Source organism: Thermobia domestica, chromosome 1 (assembly GCF_964235325.1).
Source record: "Thermobia domestica chromosome 1, izTheDome1.hap1.1, whole genome shotgun sequence".
Classification (NCBI taxonomy): Eukaryota; Metazoa; Arthropoda; class Insecta; order Zygentoma; family Lepismatidae; genus Thermobia; species Thermobia domestica.
Genome location: NC_137454.1, coordinates 63,211,701 through 63,216,982, shown reverse-complemented (window position 1 = coordinate 63,216,982; position 5,282 = coordinate 63,211,701).

Sequence of the window (5,282 nt, the reverse complement as noted above, 5' to 3'; positions counted from 1 at the left end):
TTGAAGTGTATTTTTTGTGCGTCGTGTGAGCAATAATCGAGGGTATATCGGATATTTTAAAAATGACGCCCAGGGACCACAAGTCTATTCCACAAGTGAAAATAAAGCGAAAAATATATAATTGTATACCTTTCGGGTCCGCATCTAGAGACGCGAGTCCCATTATGTGGCAGTGTCGCAAATAAAGAACCACAGAGAAGATCTATCAAATAGTTGGATCGATTCTTTGTAGATGGAAGGTTCAAGTCGATAGACGTTGACACTACACCACTTATTAGCATAGCAATCTATGTAAGTAGTGCTTGATGGATTCGTAGAGCAATGCTAATAGTTCCAAGTGAATCTGAGACGTTACAACATAGTAAAATTTAATGGGTAAAAAAGGCCCAGGAGGGTATGCTATAGGGTTTTTGCTTAATTTTGACCTGAAGAATAGCGCTTTGTTGGCGCCTTTTTAGAACACCCGATCTCTCTCTCTCTCTCTCTCTCTCTATATATATATATATATATATATATATATATATATAAATTTGATACTATATGCAGGGGTAAAAGTGGATCTGAAAAGGTAGGGGGACGCATGACGTCACGCCGCCCCCCATACCTATCTTTGCATTGTAATATTTTTAGAAAGTGGGGAGATGCTACAGATATTTTCTAGAAGTGGGGTGACGAAGTTTCCCCTTACTTTTACCCCTGAGCATATGTTTCTCTATGTATGTAGATGAACACAATATCTATATTCCATCTGAATGCCATTCCTTCTAGCTTAGGAATAAAAGTAAAATCTGACCAGAGCAAATCACTTTTAATAAACAGTAGTGTTACAGTTTCGGCAATGTAACGTGTGAACAAGATAATGAATCACGATAATGTGTCTGAAGAAGGCAATGATACATTGCCGAAATAGTAATACTCTTCATTTGCTTTGGGGGCCGCGGTGGCTCAGTGGTAGAGCGTTCACCTCTGGTGCTTGGGGTCCGGGGTTCGATCCCAGCCCCCGCCAAGTGAACTTTGTGGTGGACAAACACCGTGTGCGTGGGTTTCCTCGGGGTTCTCCCGTTTCCTCCCACTTTCTTCATTCCACCATTTCATTCATTACTCATCATCACCGTCTCCTTTAGCCTAACCGGCATAACCGTGGGACGTAAAACTCAAAGATTTCATTTTTTTTTCTTCATTTGCTTTGGTCAAATTTTACTTTTATTTAAGGCTATATTGCATGTGGATTTTCCGTAGGCTTTATTCATAGATTTTGACAGTCATAACAAGATAAAATTTAGTGTGCTTTTTAAAAGATACGTTTAGTTGCATTTTTGAAGCGTATAAGTATTGATAATGTGAGGTAGCAAAAATATTGGAAAAAAAATATTATGTAACCGTTTTCGAAGGAACACATGTCGAGCAGGTGTAGCTTCTGGCTTAGCAGTTAGATTGTCCACAATTCATATCCCATAACCGGCCATCCTAACAATTTTAGTGTTTTTCCCACCAGTTTCTCCGGACGACTGCAGATATGATATATGTGGGTTTAGTCCCTAACTAACTTCCTTCGAAAATTCCTTTGTATCTTTCATTGCTAATTATTTTCAATTTAAAATGGGACCAGGAGCCATATCCGTAACCTTTTTAGTAAATAGTAATAAGAAAATCAAATAACGGACAGTGTTCGGGGTGGAAACATTCAGCTACGTCGTGTTAACTGTGTACAAAGATGGTCATATTTACTTTAACGAGTGGAGTCAACTTTCAATGTTATCTGGGCGTTTAGATGTAACTAATAATGTTTGATTACGTGTACAAGGAAATTATGTTTCGCGAAGATGCAGTACATAAATCGTGTGAAAAATACTGTTAAACTTGAGTAACCATGAGCAAGAGGAGTTTCGTTAATTCCGTTTCGTTAGAGCTTTAAAGGGAATGTATTTATAGTAAAAGTACGTTTCATGAAATGATAAAAGATTTTATTTGTTAATTGATGCAACTGGTCAATGAGCTTCCGGCATTTTACATTATTATGATGCGAACATAATAATTAAAACATATCTCACAATGAGTGCTTTCCAACTGTAAAGTGGGTTTTAAAAATCTCAAGGCAGATTTTGCAGGCACCTCTGAAGGTGTAACAATTTTTAAAGTTGTAGCTGCTAATAGCCATGAATAATACAGAGTAAAGTTAGAGGTGGCGCAATAAAGATTGCAGGAACCTGAAAGCGGTCAATGGTAAAATTTTATTTAAAAACATATCTTCAAATCCATTTAATCAAGAAACTTCCGTAACGTTCTACATACTATATATGATATAATTAAGCATTATTATTAATGTCAAAAGTAATGCAGTGTTGCCAACTCAGTATGACTTTATCAAATTGCATTATGTCATGCTTTCATATATTCAACCCAGGATAGTGGTGTAGCCCAAGAAGATTAGACAAAAGAGGATAAAACCTCAAAAAAAATTTCGAGCAAACTGGATTTTTGAAGAGACTTTTATTTTGATATCCTTAGCATATCCTGAAAACTACTCTTAAGAGGAAAATTGTAGTATCTACATTTCTACACAGGAAAGATCCTTTCATTTTTTTTTTCGTAGAACCAGTCGTTTCAGAGAGACAGAGTGAACAAAAATATTGGATGAGGTTTGAATTTGAGATTGCAATATATTTGGAACAATAGAAGTCGGACGGAAGAAAGGAGGAGGAAATTCACGTGTGATAACATTATCCCGTTCACGCTTCCCCTAGGAGTAGGATAGAGACCAACTTTGAAAACTCAAATGGGGACTCTCATGTTCTATTACAGATGCAGATCTAACGAGAAAAAAAGGATAAATCTTATTCGAAAATTTATCTCTAGTTATTGTAGATGACGCTGTAATGCACGTTCTTTGACAAATTTGGGCTTAAATGCCATCGGGTAGTGTCACCAGTCAGCTTGAGGACATCAAATGGATTCGGCATTAGTCTCAGTCATTTTGGCACTTTATTGTCTTTACATCATCCACTCTCACTCCCCTCGATGCTAGAGATATCTTATGCGCATAGTTAGTTTTTTAGATTGTGAATCTCATATGTATGTCCATTTGTTTTTAAAATGAGTTTACAAACTGAGTTTCATCTTTCTAATATGAGGAGCTCGTGAAATACCCTATTCTTCGCATATATATTAAACTATCTCTTCTCCTTTGAACCTCCTCCTCTTCCGTTAGGGCATACGTATAAAAAAGAAATCTAAATAGCCTACGGTCTTTTCCAAACTTTGATCTCTTCGGTAGTTACTTAGAAGTATTCCAAGCAAGCGATGTGGTTTTGTGTTGCCGGGCAAACACACGAACATTTATTTTAAAATATAAGACAAAGTACCTCATTTTCTTTGAGTCCCTCTCCTTCCTCTTAGGATATGCATAAAAAAAAATTAAATAGCCTACTGAGTCTTCCAGACTATGGTCTCTTCGTTTAAATTACTTAGAAGTATCCAAGCAAACGGCTTAGGTTTGTATACCGGACATACATACATTCATTTTTATATATAAGATTATAGTGTATGCTATTTCTGTTCAAACATAATTCAGTTTATATCTTTGAAATACCTTTTAGTGTAGAATTTTATAAATTACAATTTTTCTCATTATTTTCCTCGAAAAATTGATGATAAAGTTCACTACAAAAAAAAAAAAAAAAAAAAACGAATTCTCTTCATCTCCCTTTTTCCCCCCGAAATAAGATATCCATGGCTCAAATTAAGGGTAATTTTAGAGATATGCTGAGAAGATCGAACCAAAGGACTCCACAAAATCCAGCTTGCTTGAATTTTTTTTCGAAGTATAATTTTACTGAGTGGTAAACAAAAATGTATATATATCTAATCCGTAGCAGGGTTACAAGCTTAATGAATAATTTAAGGAGAAACATTGCCTCAACCTAGATTCATAGGTTGCAAAATTGATTAGAAAAATTTAAGGTTTTCAAGGAAAATAGTTCTGAAGAGGACTATCCTGACCTCAAGTACAAGAATTTGTAGACTGTCTAAACAGAGTTGTTAGAATATCAAATTATCTTTCAGTTGTTTTGTCAAGGTTATTCCTTACAGTATAGTTTCCAACTTACACAAAATATTTTTCGTATTAATAACACATGATTATCAAAATAATAAAAACAGCTAAAGTGGAAAGACGTCAATGTCTGGATTGGCAACAAATAGCTGATGAGCACAACACCGGTCATTGGTGATGGTGTGTTAGAGCAAACTTCATATTATGTGAGAAGAGTAAAACGGTAATGTGCAGTGAATTGACATCATGGTGATAGTGAAAATGGACGACTACTCTGATTTCTAAAGGGAGCAAATCGTTGGCACTCGGTTATGTCACACGAGTGTGATGGAAGTGGAAGGTGTATTGCTTGTCATGTGACAGCCTACAAAACTCACAGCAAAACCACATCGGCGGAAAGGAACAGTTTATTGGACGAAGATCCTCAGTGACAAGTCCCGCTGAGCCTTAAAGGAGATTGTCACTCAGAACTCTCGTGCGACTGAGGTGTAAGTGACAGAGGAACTTAAGCAGAATTCCCGTAGCTTGTGTTGACAATCACAGTCCACGCGATTTACAGGACATGGACATACAGGGAGAGGTTGCACATGAGAAACTGCTGATAACAAATCATCATGATTTAACACGACGCCAATGCTGTCTCGAACATGCAACGTTAGGACCACTAATGATTAGAAACATGTGGTACGGTCGTATGAATCATTGTTCACATTTTTCTAAACCACGGGTCGTTTTTATGTGTGTTTCTGCACAATAGTGAAACATGGCGACAGCCCTTCGGTGCTGTAGAGCGCGGTATCTTGGTTTTCATTGGGTTCTGTGCTTACGTTTACCGTGCGCGTCACTGTTCGTGATTGCGCCGCCATATTAGGGGACCAAGTGCATCTGACGGTCCAGATGTTTTGGGACAGTGACACCATATTCTAGGATTATAATGAGCCCATTCATACAGCTGAAGCTGTTATGCGTGGTTTGATGAATGATGGGATAAAATTGAGCACCTCCTGTGGCTCACCCACTTTCTGGACCAGAACATCTGTGGTTCATTTTGGAGACCAGACTCCGATGCAGATTTCCGCTTCCATCTTCTCTCATGGAACTGAATGACGCCCTGTGCATGGAGTGGTATAATATTCCACTTGCTGCCATTCACAATCTCCGTGACTGCATTCTACGTCGCCTCAGAACAGATCTATTCTGAGGCGAAAGGTGGTTCAACGCCATATCAATC